Source organism: Trichosurus vulpecula, chromosome 3 (genome assembly GCF_011100635.1).
Source record: "Trichosurus vulpecula isolate mTriVul1 chromosome 3, mTriVul1.pri, whole genome shotgun sequence".
Taxonomy (NCBI): domain Eukaryota; kingdom Metazoa; phylum Chordata; class Mammalia; order Diprotodontia; family Phalangeridae; genus Trichosurus; species Trichosurus vulpecula.
Window position 1 is genome coordinate 173,814,482 of NC_050575.1, and position 16,478 is coordinate 173,830,959.

The following is a 16,478-nucleotide window of genomic DNA, read 5'->3' on the forward strand; positions in this document are numbered from 1 at the left end:
CATCTGGGTTTACAAGCCAGGGGCAGTTACAATGGCTTGCCCAGAGTCACACACCACTCTTTCAGTGAGTGAGAGCCTCAAAAGTCAAACACCAAGGTCGGATCTTATATATCCTTCTCAGGGCCCCGGGGAAATTGATTACCTCAGTACTGAGAAGCACTCAAAGAACAGTGAAAAATCCCATTTAGAGTGTGGAAAAGTTCATCCCTAGTACCACCATATGCAAGTCAATAATTCCTAATTGTCTTAGTGCTGAGAAACGCTCCAAGAAAAAAAGATCTCATTTTACCTGCCCCATTGAAACAAAGGACAAAACCATTAAAGGCAATGGAGAAGAACAGCAAAAAGTCCCACCTTAATTACCGATCTAAGTAAGATACTCAATTGAGTGTGTATGTTATTCACTACTTAAGCCAAATCTGATGAGAGCAAGATTGACTCACTCCTGTTCACCTGCCCCCTCTTCCCTTCCATTATAATTGCTTTTTCTTGCCACTTTTGTTTGAGATAATTTACCCCATTCTATCTCTGCCTTTCTCCTTCTCCCTATATATTCCTCTCTTACCAGTTAATCTTATTTTTTTAGATATCATCCCTTCATATTCAACTCACACTGTGCCCTCTATCTCTATATATGTATATTCTCTTCAACTACCCTAATACTGAGAAAGATCTATGAGTTACAAATATTATCTTTCCATATAATAATATAAACCAAACGGTTCAACTTCAGTAAGTCCCTTAGGTTTTCTCTTTCTGTTTACCATTTCAGGTTTCTCTTGATTCTTGTAAGTGAAAGTCAAATTTTCTATTCAACTCTGGTCTTTTCTTCTAGAATGCTTGAAAGTCCTCTATTTTATTGAAAGTCTATTGCTGGGTAGGTGATTCTTGGTTTTAATCATAGCTCCTTTGACCTCCAGAATATTATATTCCAAACTCTTTGATCCCTTAATGTAGAAGCTGCTAGGTTTTCTGTTATCCTGGTTCTCTTTCCACAATACTCAATTTTTTTTCTGGCTGCTTTCAATATCTTCTCCTTGACCTGGGAACTCTGGAATTTGGCTAAAGTATTCTTAAGAGCTTTCATTTTCGGATCTTTTTCAAGAGTGGATCAGTGGATTCTTTCAACTTCCATTTTGCCGTCTGGTTCTAGAATATCAGGGCAGTTTTGCTTGATAATTTCTTGAAAGATGATGTCTGGGCTCTCTTTTTGATGATGGCTTTCAGGTAGTCCAATCATTTTTAAATTATCTCTCCTCAATTCTCCAGATCAGTGGTTTTTCCAATGAGTAGTTTCACATTGCATTCCATTTTTTCATTCTTTTGGTTCTTTTTAAAAATTTCTTGAATTCTCATAAAGTCACTAGCTTCCATTTGCTCCATTCTAATATTTAAGGTGGTATTTTCTTCAGTGGTCTTTTTGACCTCCTTTTCCACTTGGCATTCTGCCTTTTAAGGCTTTCTTTTACTCATTGTCCTTTTGGAGCTCTTTTACCATTTGGGTTAGTCTATTTTTAAGGTGTTATTTTCTTCACTATTTGGGGGGTCTCCTTTAGGAAGTTGTTGACTTGTTTTTCATGATTTTCTTGCACTACTCTCATTTCTCTTCCCAATTTTTCCTCTATTTCTTTTACTTGCTTTTCCAAATACTTTTTGAGCCCTTCCATGGCCTGAGACCAATTCCTATTTATCTTGGAGGCTTTGGATGTAGGCTCTTTGACTTTGTTGACTTCTTCTGGCTGTGTGTTTTGATCTTCTTTTTCACCAAAGAAAGATTCTATAGTCTGAGTCCTTTTATGCTGCTTGCTCATTTTCCTAGCCAATTACCTGACTTTTGAGCTTTTGTCAGTAAATGTTTGCATTCAGATTGGAGAGTGCTTTGTCCCAAGTTTCAGGGGTTTTGCACTGCTGTTCTTAGAGCTATTTCTTTTCTGAGGTGGTATGATGCTCCTCTCCTGGCCTGTGCTCTGATCTATGAGTACAGCCACTCCTTTCTGCTTACAATCACCAGAGGGGCTCCCTCTCAACAGCCACCACAAAGCTCTGCCATACCAGTGCTCCTCCTACCTCAAGAACCACTGAGCAGGACTGTGACCTAGATCCAAGCAGGGCAAAGCAAGAGAACCTTGCCTCAGCACCAACAAAGTGATCTCTGCACTTCTGTTCTTATCAGGCACTTGATTCCCCCTACTATGTGGCCCCTGGGCTGCAGCTGGACTGTACAAGGCCCTCATCCAGATCCAGCAGTTTTCCCACTGAACTGCTCCATTGTCTTTGGTGTTTATGGGTTTAGAAGTCTGGTAACTGCCACAATTCATTCATTCAGCATCCTGAGGCCTGCTCCACCTGCTCCACCCTCCACCTGGTCTACTCAGGCCAGTCTGGTCTGTCCTGGCACAGTCCACAGGTATACAAATCAAACATTTACTGATGATAAATCACAGAGAAATTTATTTTACAATAATTCTTTATTATATATATGCACACATATGTGTAATTTTACCATTTATTAAAGACAAAGGTAAATTTGCATGTTAGTGAGATGGATGTGCTTATTTATTTTTACATAAAGAATTAAATATTGGCTCAATATTTGAGACTGATGGATGTAATCCATCTTCAAGGTTTTTCAGATTTGATTGATATTTTGATTTTATAATCATCAATGTTGAGAACACCAGTTCACATAAATATGTAGTACAAAATGGCAGAAGTATGTTTAGGGCCATTTCAGAAATTGTTGGGAATTCTGTGCCAATCCCAAGCCAAAATTCATTTAATAATTTTTTAGGAATCTCCAGTTTTAAACTGGCATTGCTTGATAACTTGGAAAATTCTTCTTGAATTTTCAATGGCAGTTAAATGATGATTTTTTAAATTTTTAATTGAATATGGTTTATGAATCCAACTTTGTTTTTAAGAGTCAAAATTTGAAGGGAATTATTTCTGAAACTGTGTCTCTAGGCACTTCAGATGGTCAGTTCTAACTCCTAAAATTAAATATTTGGATAAAGTCATTTTCAATTATACAGTCACCTGTAGCTGTAAAAACTTCTAAAGAACCACTTTTCCACCCTGTTCTTCCATATGTTAATTTTTAGCAAAATTTTCAATTTTATCTTTCAACATAAATGTTACAATTTTTTCCTCAAAGCAACATGTTTAACACAGTTTTTAAAATCCCAAGTAATTATGACAAAAATTAACAAAATCAGATTTCTGCTCATTCAAAAACATAACTTCATCTTTCAATTTTAATAATCTGGTTAAACTTTGCCCTCTTGAGAGCCACTTTGCCTCTGCATGCAGTAATAAGCTTTTGTAATTGGTGTCCATGTATTTCAAAAGGTTTGAAAATGACTGTTAAGGGCATAACTTTTAATGAATTAATGATTTTAATAGCAACACAAAGCAAAACATCTTACTCTGGTGATTTTTTTCTTTTGCAATGAGTGCCTCCCAACGGATCATGCAATGTCTAAAATTGCTCTGTTCATTACCACCAGCTTTAACTTTTGCTGCAAATCCAATGTCCTTGCCCATCATTGCTCTAGCTCCAACTGTTCAGACTCCAATGCAAATTTTCCACTGTAAATCTTGGTTTGTGAAAAATTCATCGACTTTAGGATATGTGTGCCCTGATTGAGTGCCCTACCAAAGAGTGACAACACAATAATTCTTCATTTGTGCTTCCTTCATAAACATATCTTAAATACAGTAACTACTGTGCCATGGCATCAGGTGATTCAACTAACAGAATTTCAAACTTTGGGCTGCCCTTAAACCTGGTAATTAGCTGCTAGAATTGGACATTACTAATTTCAGAAACTCTTTTGGAAGCTATGCTTTGATAAAGAAAGTTTATGAATTTCATCCCAATACTTTTCTCCATGAACTGTTTCTGACATTTTAATAACAGTAACACAGATCTCCTATAATGTAGAACTTTTAGGTTTTTATAATTAAAGAAGTTTCATAAGATGCAAGAAAATTCTTTTTGTTGACAGTAACAAATTTCTCAAAACATTGTTTTTCGTTATTTCAAGATTTTAAAAGTCATTCAACATAGTCTTTTGATTTATTGCAGTCTGCTGTATGCCTGGTGTTAAAACGTCATTGTAGTTTGGCTGCTTTCATGCTCTCTGCAATGAAAACGTCATCACAAATTAAGAAAACAGGTGCTTCCACAGATCATCATTATTGAACTAAATCCATATTCAAAAAATGATTCAACATATTTTCTTCTTTTTGTCAATTTAAATGTACCACACGATGGGAGTGAAAACTCTGTGCTGTTGTCATTGGTATTTTTATCTCTTCTGTCTAAATTTAGCTGCTTATCCATAACCAAAAATATTTTTGTTCTAAAATATAAATATTGCTAATAATTTCTCAAATAAATACTAGCTTTAGTTTATGAAATTACATTTGTGTGTAATTTAAAATTTTCATATTCACACTTGTATACACATACAGTGTTGATGGTAGAAAGGTATTACTATAGGGCTTTTGTCTTTATTTGCTGCAATTAAACACTTATGTTTCAATAAAACAAGTAGATAACAGAAATTTTAAAAATCGAACATTCTGACACAATACATTCCAAAGATTCATTAATTTGATACTTACATGCTGATGATTGATGATGAGAAGATATAAAAAGTCTATATTTCCATAATTAAACCATTATAATTCTATAAGAGCAGAAATCTTTGTGTGTACAGTAAAATAAAAGAGAGCAATTAATAACATAAAATAAATAGTCTTGGATCTGAGCAGAGGCGTTTCTGGCAGCTTTCATTGGCCTTGCATAGCATGACATGAAGGCATGTGCAGTACAAAGTGCATAATGTGTGTATATACATATACGTATCTGTATACATACACACATATATACACATATGTGTGTATATACACACACACACAAACACAAAACAATTCTATACATACCTCTATTTCTCAGTTCTTTCTCTGGATCCAGAGAGCATCTTTCTTCACATGCCCCTTATAGTTAATTTGGGTGTTTATAATAGACAAAATAACTATTTTGCTCAAAGTCTTTCTTAAAATAATATTTCTATTGCTGTATATGATGTTCTATTATTCTGCTTATTTTGCTCTTTGTTATTTCATACCAGCCTTTCCACTTTTCATGGTAGTATTCCATCGTTATCGTATACCACAACGTATTCAACCATCCCCCAATTGATGGACACTTTTGATTCCAGATCTTTGACCCATTGTGGTTATACTTGTCCAGGGTCAAGCAGCTAGTAAACATGTGAAATTTGAACCTATGTGTCTGAGGCCAGATTTGACCTCAAGAAGATGAGTCATTCTGATTCCAAGTCTGGCACTCTATCCACCATGACCCCAAGCTGCCCTCAAAAAAAATTTAGAAAACTCAAAAAACTGCAGGGATATTCAATATTCAAACATAGGCTATCCCAATATAACAAAGGTGAACATAATCTCTCAGTTTAGAGAGTTAGTGTGCTAACAATCAAATTCCCAAAGGAACATTTTACAGATGTAAGTAAAATACTAACAAAATTTGTTTGGAGGAACAAAAATAGATTGAACATCAATAGAAAAAAAATGAATAAAGAAGGAATGAAAGAGATACAGTACTTCCAGCCCCAAAATTATATTGTGAAGCAATAGTCACTAAAGCACTGGACAATTTTTATAAAAAAGTTGATCAGTGAAACAACAATGAACTCTAGGTTATACAGAACTGACATGAAATAAATGGGTTAAAATTCATCCTCTGGCTCAAAGAAAGTTTCTGCATATGGTCTACATGATCAAGACCTTAAAATGACTCGCAGTCACTATTATAAACATCAGTGTTCATGAACCACTCTTATTCTTGATAGCAGGGAATATATTTATTTATATTCTATACCTCACATAGTGTAGTATTCAGAGTCTTTATTTAATTTCTAAAACAGAGAAAGAAAAAAATTATAGAACAATATTTTTAATGAATATAAGTATTTTAAAAGTTTAAAATAAAATATTAAGAAATAGGCTATTGCCTAAAATCAAAAGGATTGTACAATATGGCAATTATGTATTTATACTAGGAATTTAGGTTTGATTTTATTAAAAGAAAACTATGAAAACAATAGGCCATATTAATAACAAGAAAATGAAAATCATAAGTTTACATCAATAGATGCGAAAATCTTTACAAACAGAACTCTCTGTATCTGTATTTTAAAATTCACTAAAAGCATATGAAATAGTGAATCACTTTAAAAAATAAGTAGTAGGTATCTAAAACTAAATCTAACTTTATATGTACTGAGGATATACACTAGAGGCCTTCCAAATAAGATAAAAGATAAATCAAGGATATTCTTTAACATAATAATTTTTTATATCACTCTAGAAGTGTCAGCTATAGCAAGAATACAAGAAAATAAATTGAAGGAATAAGAATAGCCAAAAAGGAAACAAAATGATCACTTTTTGCATTTGATATGATGGTTTCTGCAGAGAACACTTGATCATCAACTAAAAGAAAATAATGAAATGTTATACCTTCAGCCAAGTTGCAGGGTATAAAAGAAATTTTCAAAAATCATTAGCATATATGCATTTTCCCAACAAAACCCAGCAGTGAAAGATAAACCTTATTAAAAATAATGACAGATATTTTTATAAAAATAAAGACAAATGTAAATAATTGGAAAAAGATTTAACTTGTCATCAGAAGGCTGAACAAATTTAAGAAAAATGAAGCACTATCTAAGTATATTTATGTATAAAGTGTTCTTCCAATAAATGAAGAAAGAATTACCTTAAAAAATTATAAAAAAGAATTCATTTGAGGGAATTCAATGACAATAATCTCAAGGGAAATTTTGAAAATAGAAGAAATCTAATAATAATAAATCTAAAACTAAATTACAAATCAGTAACTATCAAGAAAGTTTGTTCATAGGGAAAGCCAAAAGAGGTTAAGAAGTGCAACACTTTTGTTATTCAACTTGCAGAATAGAATAAACATAGCATTTTGTTCAATAAATCAAAATTTCTCAAATACAGAGGCAAGGCCTCATTATTCAATAAAAACCAATAGCTAAACTGGAAAGGAGTCAGGCAGAAATTAGGTATAGACCAACATCTACTATTTATCAATAGAAGTTTAAGATAGATACGTAACTTAGATATAGAAGGTAACATGATAAACAAATTAGAGAATTGAGGAGGCTTTACAAGGCAAGGTGTATACATAAGGGAAGAGTTTAACTGTTATACCAAACAAGGGATAAAGATCACCCAAAATTAAATTGACTGTCTTAATTAACTATTACTCAAAGCTTTTGCATAAATAAAAGAACATACATAAAATTAGAAGAGAAGCAGTTAACAGGTAAAGAATCTTAATAGCAAGTTTCTCTGACAAAGTATCATTTCAAAAATATATTTGGAACTGATGAGAATTTATAAGAACAAGAAACACTATACAATCAATAAATGGTCCGAGGAGATGGATAGACAATTTTCAATTGAAGAAATCCAAGTATTGAATAGGCATATGGGAAAAAAGATCCAAAATCACAAATAATTGTAGAAGTCCAAATTATAGCATCCTCTGAAGTGTTATCTCTGTCCATCAGATTCTCAAAAATGACAAAAAAAGGAAAATAGCAAAAGGAAAACAGGCTTATTAATGTACAGTTGGTAATGCTATTAATTGGCCATTTTCGTGTACCATTTTAATAAGCCGTTTTGTAGCAAAGGCATCAGAGCCAGCAAACTATGCATAGAATCCTGTGCTTTTCATTGTTGTAGGGGATTTAGAGCACAAAAAGGTCAAAAGGACCTCAAGTTAGCCATTTACTTCAAATGGTAGCCATTTGAGGCAAACATGCAGCTTAGTGGAACTGTTGGGGTTTAGAAATGAGCCAAGTATGTTTCATTGTCTGTTAAAGGACAGAAACTAGAAAGGGAAATTGAGGCAAGAGCAGAGCCTCCCCTACTCTTTTCTTGGAACCTCCCTCATTCCTCCAGGTATAACTAGCACCTTTGTCACAGGTCTTCTATTCCAAGTTGCCTGGCCTTTCTCCATCTCTCTGTATTGCTGTAGATACTTTTGATTTTTGCCTATCACCCTTCTGCCACACATTCTTTCTGCTTCAGCTCTTGAGGTTCTCCACAACTTCTTCACGGCAGTTTTTCTCTTTGTCTTCCCCACCTCCACATCTCATCCCATACTGTATCATACCATCCCATCTTTCCTCATTTTCTGTTACTTTAATCTAGTGTTAGATAAAAAATAGTTCTTCTCCTTGCCAAAGCCAGTCATGTAACATGCATCTATGATCCAATCATCTCTAGACTTCTCCAGCAGTTTGCTTCCACTAACATTGCCATTCTGTTTCTTATCTTCAACCTCTTCTGACTTACTGGTTACAACCCTGCTACATATAAACATATACATGTCTCTGTCATCCTTAAACAAATTTCATTGGCTTTAATCATCTTCTTTTCCTGTAGCTCTCCTCCCCCTCATGGCAAATCTCTTTGAGAAAGTCATCTATACTCAGTGTTTTCATTTCTTCTCCTCTTGCTCTCTTCTAAACCATTTGCAGTCTGAATTCCACCCACATTGTTCAACTGAAACAGCCCTCTCCAAAGTTGCCAAAAATCTTTTGACTGGCAAAAGTCTAACGTTCCTTTTAAATCTTTATCTTTCTTGACCTTTTATTTTCCACAATTACATGGAAAAGCAACTTTTAATATCCATTTTTAAAATGGTTGTATACCAAATTCTCTCCTTTCCCCATTTTCTAACCCTTTTGAGAATGCATGGAGTTTGAAATAGGTTATACATGTGTAGTCATGCAAAACACAATTGCATATTAGTCTGGTTGTGAGACAAAGCACAAACCAAAAAATAAAAAAGAGAAAGTTTTAAAAAGTATGTTTCAGTCTACATTAGACTCCATCAGTTTTTTCCTCCAGATATGGATAGCACTTTTCATCATAGGTTCTTCAGAATTGTATTGGATTCTTCTGTTGCTGGGGTTACCTAAGTCATTCATTCCTGATCCTCAAACAATATTGTTGTTACTAGGTACAATGTTCCCCAGGGTCTGCTCATTTCAATTTATATCCGTTCATGTAGGTATTTCCAGGTTTTTCTGAAAGTATCCTGTTCATTATTTCTTGTAGCACAATAGTATTTCTTCACAGCCAGTATACTATAACTTGTTCAGCCATTCCCCAAATGATGGGTATCCCCTCAATATCCCATTCTTTGGCACCACAAAATAGCTGCTATAAATATTTCTGGGGACATAGGTCCTTTATTCTTTTCTCTAAGATCCCTTTGTGATACATACATAGTAGTGGTATTGCTAGATGCAATGGTATGGATTTATAGATTTATAGCCTTTTGGGAATGAATCCAAATTTCTCTCCAGGAGTTGTTGAATTGGTTTAGAACATCATCAACAGAGCCCATAGGGGAAGTGGGAGACATCAGCACAAACAACAAACACCTGAGACCATTGCTGAAGAGCAACAGTGCTGGAGAGCAGCCTTATGGGAAAAAGAGACTTCAGGCAGCCTGAACCCTCCCCCATACCTCAGGAAACTGAAGAATATAATACACAAAGCCAGTAATGAGAATCATAATCCCCAGAACAAAAAAACCTGGGACAGAGAGCCCTGAGCCCCCAAAACAGAAATTTACTATAAAGCCAAGAAAAAGCTAACCAATATGAAGAAGAACACCAAAAAACCCAAGGACCATTGATTCCTTTTATGGAGACAGGCATGATCAAAATACCAATTAGGAAGAGGGTAGAAATGATGCTATAGCCACATCTGATACCTCAAAAGGGAATGTGAACTAGTCTCAAACCCAAAAAACATTACTGGAAGAGCTAAAGGAGAATTTTTAAAAACCAAATCAGGGAGGTAAAAGAAAAAAATGGAAAAATAAACACTAAGGAAATCAAGTCCTTAAAAATATGACTGGTGAAATGGCTACATAGATTCAGAATCTAAATTGAGAAAATGACACCCTAAGACATAAAATCAACCAACTGGAAAAGGAGACTCAAAAGCAAAATGAAGACAGCAACTCATTAAAAATTAGAATTGAGCAAGTGGAAGCTAATGACTCAATGAGGCATCAAGAAGTAGTTAAGCAAAATGTACAGAATGAAAAAATAGAAAAAAATATAAAATATTAGATTGGAAAAGCAAGTGACCCGGAAAATAGATCCAGGAGAGACAATTTAAGAATTATTAATCTACAGGAAATGCACAATGAAAAAAAGAGCCTTGACAGTATCTTCAAAGAAATTATCAAAGATAACTGCCCAGAGGTCCTAGAATCAAAGGGTAAAATAGTCATTGAAAGAATCCACCAATCACCCCCTGAAAGAGATCCCCAATTGAAAACACCAAGAAATATTATAGCCAAATTTCAGAATTACAAAGTCAAGGAGAAAATACTGCAAGCAGCCAAAAACAAACAATTCAAATATTGTGCAACTATAGTAAGGATCATGCAAGATCTTTAAGCTTCTACATTAAATGACAGGAGAAATTAGAATATAATATTCTGAAGGGCAAAAGATCTGGGACTACAACCAAGGATCAACTACCCAGCAAATTAAGCATAATTTTTCAGGTAAGGAGATGGACATTCAACGAAATAAGGAGATTTCAGACCTTCCTGAATGAAAAGGCCAGAACTCAATGGAAAATTTTATCTTCTAGTATAAAATGCAAGACAGAAATAAAAAAGTAAATGGGGGGAACAATCCCCAAACATTATTAATCAATAAGGGCAAATTATTTACATCTTTATATAAGATTATATCATCATATGTATGTTATATATACATATATATAATATGTAACACATATTATATAAATTTCCATGTATATATGTAAATCTTGAGAATAACAGTTACTATGATACTTGAAAGCAATACACAGAGACTGTGGGTTTGAGTGTAAAATAACTGAGATAATGATAAAAACATAATTAAAAGATGTAAAGGGAGGGTTATGGGAGAAGAGGTAAGGAGGTAGTAGAAAAGGATAAATTACATCAAATGAAGAGGTACAAAAACACATTATAGTAGAGGGAAAGAAGGGAGAGAGAAGAGCAGTATTTGAGCTTTACTCTCATCAGATCTGGTTCAAGAAGGGAATAACATAGCCTGATAAGTATAGGAATATAACTTGTCTTTTTAATATTTTTTTTATTTTTTAATAAATGTATTTATTTAACATCTTCAATTTTCAGCATTGATTTTCACAAGAGTTTGAATTACAAATTTTCTCCCCATTTCTACCCTCTCCCCCCACTCCAAGATGGCATATATTCTGGTTGCCCTGTTCCCCCATCAGCCCTCCCTTCTGTCACCCCACTCCCCTCCCATCCCCTTTTCCCTTCCTTTCTTGTAGGGCAAGATAAATTTCTTCGCCCCATTGCCTGTGTATCTTATTTTCTAGTTGCATGCAAAAACTTTTTTTTTTTGAACATCTGTTTTTAAAACTTTCAGCTCTAAATTCTCTCCCCTCTTCCCTTCCCACCCATTTTCCCTAAGAAGTCAAGCAATTGAACATAGGCCACATGTGTATCATTATGTATAACCCTTCAACAATACTCATGTTGTGAAAGACTAACTATATTTTGCTCCTTCCCAACCCATCCCCCTTTATTGAATTTTCTCCCTTGACACTGTCCCCTTTTGAAAGTGTTTGTTTTTGATTGCCTCTACCCCCATCTGCCTTCCCCTCCATCATTTCCCCCCTTTTTATCTTCTTCCCTGTTCTGTCCGTGGGGTAAGATACCCAATTGTGTATGTATGGTACTCCCTCCTCCGGCCAAATCTGATGAGAGCAAGATTCACTCATTCCCCCCTCACCTTCCTCTCCCCTCCTCCCACAGAACTGCTTCCTTTTGCCACTTTTATGCAAGATAATTTACCCCGTTCTATCTCTCCCTATCTCCCTCTCTGAATATATTCCTCTCTCATTCCTTAATGTGATTTTATTTCTTTTATATATCTTCCCTTCATCTTCAACTCACCCTGTGTCTGCTCTCTGTCTCTGTCTCTGTCTCTCTCTCTCTCTCTCTGTATATATATATATATATATATATATATATATATATATACACACACACACATACATATATACATACACATTCACTTATATGTATATGTATATACATAAACACACACACACACACACACACACACACACACACACACACACACATATATATATATATATATATATATATATATATATATATATATATGCATATTCCCTTCAGCTACCCTAATTCTGAGGTCTCATGAATTATACATGGCATCATTCCATGTAGAAATGTAAACAAAACAGTTCAACTTTAGTAAGTCCTTTGCAATTTCTTTTTCTTGTTCTTGATTACCTTTTCATGCTTCTCTTGATTCTTATGTTTGAAAGTCAAATTTTCTATTCAGCTCTGGTCTTTTCAATGAGAAAGCTTGAAAGTCCTCTGTTTTATTGAAAGTCCATATTTTGCCTTGGAGCATGATACTCAGTTTTGCTGGGTAGGTGATTCTTGGTTTTAATCCTAGCTCCATTGACCTCTGGAATATCGTATTCCAAGCCCTTTGACCTCTTAATGTAGAAGCTGCTTGATCTTGTGTTATCCTGATTGTGTTTTGACAAAACTCTAATTTTTTCTTTGTGGCTGTTTGCAGTATTTTCTTCTTGATTTGGGAGCTCTGGAATACGGTGACAATATTCCTAGGAGATTTGTTTTTGGGATCTATTTGAGGTGGCAATCTGTGGATTCTTTCAATTTCTTCTTTTCCCTGTGGCTCTAGAATATCAGGGCAATTCTCCTTGATAATTTCTTGAAAGATGATATATAGGCTCTTTTTTGATCATGGCTTTCTGGTAGTCCAATAATTTTTACATAATCTCTCCTGGATCTTTTTTCCAGGTCAGTGGTTTTTGCAATGAGGTATTTCACATTGGCTTCCATTTTTTTCATTCTTTTGGTTCTGTTTTATAATATCTTGATTTCTCATAAAGTCACTAGCTTCCACTTGCTCCAATCTAATTTTTAAGGTAGTATTTTCTTCAGTGGTACATTCAGTGGTCCAAAAATTTTTTAAAAATTAATTAATTAATTAGTTAATTAAAGAAATTATACAGGCTACTGTAAAGTTTGAAAATGGCTCCAATTAAATCTGAAACCGCAAATGAGAAAAAAAAAAAGAATATAAGTTGTCCTATAGGCAGTAGGAAAGGAAAGGGGGAAAAAAGGGAGGGGGTTGGTCAGAAGGGAGGGAAGAAATAGAAAGTGGAAAACAGTAAGAAAAGGGAGGGGAATCAAGAGGGCAGCAGTCAAAAGCAAAACTGTTGAGGAGTGGAAGGGGAAAGGGAGAAATAAAAGCATAAAATGGGGGAAATAGGATGGAGAAAAAGAGACAGACAGAAATCATAACTGTGAATGTGAATGGGATGATCTCTCCCATAAAACAGAAGCAGATAGCAGAATGGATTAAAAACCATAATCCTACGATATTCTGTTTACAACAAACACATTTGAAACAGGCGGATACACACAGGGTAAAGGTAAAAGGCTGGAGTAAAATATATTGTGCTTCAGCTAAAGTGAAAAAAGCAGTCCTTATCTCAGACAAAGCAAAAGATAGATTCAATTAAAAAAGATAAGTAAGGACACTACATCCTGCTAAAAGGCACCATAAACAATGAAGCAATATCATTGTTTAACATATATGCGCCAGGTGGTATTGCATGCAAATTCTTAGAGGAAAAGTTAAGGGAGTTACAGGAAGAAATAGACAGCAAAACTATAATAATGGGAGACGTCAATGACCCCACTCTCAACTTGATATATGTAACCTCAAAATAAATAAGAAAGAAATTAAGGCAGAAATGATAGACCTCTGCATAAAACTGAATGGGGATATAAAGGAATATACTTTCTTCTCAGCGGTACATGGCATATACTCAAAAAATGACCATGTACTAGGGCATAAAAACCTCACAATCCAGTGCAGAAAGGCAAAAGTAGTCAAAGCATTCTTTTCAGATCGCGATGCAATAAAATTATTTGAAATAAAGAACCATGGAAAAATAAGCTAAAAATTAATTGGAAACTAAATAATCTAATTCTAAAAAATGAGTGGGCCAAAGAAAAAATCAGAGAAACAATTAATAACTTCATTCAAGAGAATGACAATAGAAAAAGGTGGGCAGAGCCAAGATGGTGGCTGGAAAGCAGGGACTTGTGTGAGCTCCCCTCCCAGGTCCCTCCAAACACCTATAAAAATGGCTCTGAACAAATTCTAGAACTGCAGAACCCACAAAATAGCAGAGGGAAGCAGGGCTCCAGTCCAGGACAGCCTGGATTGTCATGGGGTAAGATCTATCACACGGAACTGGGAGCAGAGAGGAGCAGAGTCCAGCATGAGCTGTGCCTAGACCAACCAGACCAAGAGCCAGGCGGAACAGGCCCTAGTGCCCTGAATTAGTGAGCTGTGGCAGTTACTAGACTTCTCAACCCACAAACACCAAAGACTAGTGGGAAAAGCTGCTGGGACAGAGTGAAATGAGTTTGAGGTTCGGCCACCACCCCAGGTGCAGCAATACCACTTCTAGGGTTGTATCCCAAAGAGATCTCACAAATGGGAAAAGGACCCATATGTACAAAAATATTTATACCAGCTCTTTTTGTAGTAGCTAAGAATTGGAAATCGAGGGGATGCCCATCCATTGGGGAATGGCTGAACAAGTTGTGGTATATGAAGGTAATGGAATACTATAGTGCTATAAGAAGTGGGGATGATACGGACTTCATAACAACCTGGAAAATCCTACATGATATAATGCTGAGTGAGTGGAGCAGAACCAGGGGAACATTATACACAACCACAGATATATGGATTCTGTGATGACTAATCCTGATAGACTTTGCTCTTCTCAGCAACAGAAGGTGCAAAGACAACTTCAAAGGACTCATGATGGAGAATACTATCTACATCCAGAGAACGAACTGTGGAGTCTGAATGCAGATTGAGGCACACTTTATGCTCGCCTTTTTTTTCCCTTTTTTTTCCTCTTTTTTGTTTTTGGGGTTTTTTTTTTGGTTCTGTTCCCTCTTTCTCATGATTCACTCCAGTGGTCATAATTCTTCACAACTTGGCTAATGTGTAAATAATTTCAATGAGAAGTTATATCGGATTCCATGAAGTCTTGCGGGTGCAGGGGGTAGAAAATCTGGAACTCAAAATTATGGAGAACCGAGTGCTGTAAACCAAAAAAGAATCTCAAAAAAAAAGAAAATATGTTTAATGTGAATGTATACCTAGAACCTGTATTGGATTGCATCTTATCTTGGGGAGGGTACAGGAGGAAGGGAGGGAGGGTGAGAAAATTGGGATCACAAAAGTTTGTGGAACTGAATGTTGTAAACTAAAAATAAATAAATAAATTTTTAAAAAGATTAATCACCTCTCTGAGCATCCAATATGAAGTCCTTTAAGTACCAAGCTGGTGATGGGCGTATGGGGGTGAGGTGAGAGAGGCTAGCTTAGAAGGGTTACTAAGTTATAAGGAAAGACTCACAGGATAAATTGGTGCTGTGTAAACATTTATAACTCTCATGTAAAAACTAAAGGGATTAATTACAGGTATAGATAAAATTCTGTCAGTGTACATGTCTTGGTGGATTTCCATAAACCTGACAATACTTCCTCCTACTACTACTCTACAATCCCCTACAAGTCCACCTCCCCCATATTCCCAAATATGTTTGAGACATAGTGTGCTGGATTAATCATTTATTAGTTATTTGCAGGAAGAGCCTGGAGGGGAATAGGATCCCCCTTGAGTTTGGAGGAGAGAGCAGAAAGGAAGTGGAAATTTTCATCATCCATATTAACAATTCTTTGGAGGAAGAAGGACTGGTTTGCAGAATCACAGGGATGTTTCATCCTAGGAATTCCTGTGAAACAGTGAAAGAATCCTGGTTATATAGTATCACAAAGTGACTTAGGAATTGGAAGTAAGAGGTAGAGCTTGGAACAAAGATGAAAAATTCACATTCTGGAGGTAATTTTGACCCATAAAAGAGTAGCTAGGGAACCATAGACTTCAAGAGATTCAGTAATATTATCTGAGGTGAGTAGGAAACCCATTGAGAATGGAATTTGATGAGGATGAAAAGCAGCCAGACAAAAATCTTTATGCCTATAACCCGCAGGCTGGGAGACAGAGACAGACAACTTTAAGAGGTTCTTAAGGTGGTTGAAAAGAACTAAAATCCTTCTTGAATTAGATGGATGAATTTAATGGATTAAATTGAATGGATTACAAATCCAGATTATCACTCCAGTCACCATGCCAAAATCCTGCCTGCAAGTTCACCCTATTTCCTACCACTGAAACACCTCCACATCCTTATCCCAATT

At 35.4% G+C, this 16,478-nt stretch overlaps 1 protein-coding gene across 2 annotated transcripts in view; it reads right to left on the reverse strand.

Moving 5' to 3' along the window:
- LOC118844008 (trichosurin-like) overlaps positions 1–16,478 on the reverse strand; it is a 115,182-nt gene that overhangs the window by 77,487 nt on the left and 21,217 nt on the right. The gene's annotated exons all lie outside the window — the stretch shown is intronic.